General features: G+C 33.5%; 1 protein-coding gene across 1 annotated transcript in view; it reads left to right on the top strand.

The window, feature by feature from the left end:
- LOC106883195 (uncharacterized) overlaps window positions 1-778 on the top strand; it is a 12666-nt gene continuing 11888 nt past the window's right edge. The window contains exon 1 of the mRNA XM_014934116.2: window positions 1-192. The gene's annotated coding sequence lies outside the window, so the exon portion shown is untranslated. The remainder of the gene's footprint in view (window positions 193-778) is intronic.

The raw sequence follows: 778 nt of genomic DNA, 5'->3' as shown, positions 1-778 counted from the left end.
AAATATGCACACACACACATTGAAGGTCAGGTGTTCATTGCAATACCTGTTTTCTGAGCATATATTGACGCATACTCCAGATATAAATTACATACATACTTGTACTGTATTACGTCTGCACTGAACAGATAGTGGGAAGAAGCTAGTGAAATTAATTGTTTGCACAAGTTTGTTCGAGTTGTTTGCAGTGAGGTAAGTAAAAGCATATGTTAAATAAAATCTGCGGCAAAGTACCTCAGGAAGCGTTTTTTGAATGCTAAACACACACACTGTAGGTAGGGTCTTTCATTGACTGACTGTCGATTTTTGGTTTTTAATCATTCCTAAAGGGACTTCTGTGTTTTTATAGATGGATAATCTTATTTAACCGATGTTTAAAGTTACTAGTTTAGTTATTGTTATTTGATGTTTAATACTGGTTTCAGCATTGATTGATCTGATCAAAGGCGTTCTAGCCCTTATGATCCCGTTTGTTTTTAAATTCATATACCAGTTTCATTCTGTCTCTACCTCATACACCTCGAGCTTCTTCCTGGATAGCCAATAAACCTTTTTTTTTATTTTCTCTCTCTGCTTAATTCTGTGTTCCTTTCTGTTGAAGAGCGTAGGCTCGAAACGTAAAAGACTTTCTCACTTCCCGAGCATTAAACTAATACATCTATTCCTTGTTAACACACCCGTCTTCGTCTTTGTTTTTTTATAAATCCCAGCTATATATATATATATATATATATATATTAGATTTAGATTTTAGATACATTATACAAAACATTATACA

Source organism: Octopus bimaculoides, chromosome 7 (genome assembly GCF_001194135.2).
Source record: "Octopus bimaculoides isolate UCB-OBI-ISO-001 chromosome 7, ASM119413v2, whole genome shotgun sequence".
Taxonomy (NCBI): Eukaryota; Metazoa; Mollusca; class Cephalopoda; order Octopoda; family Octopodidae; genus Octopus; species Octopus bimaculoides.
The sequence above is the reverse complement of the archived record's forward strand: the minus strand, read 5'-3'. Positions and strand labels throughout refer to the sequence as shown.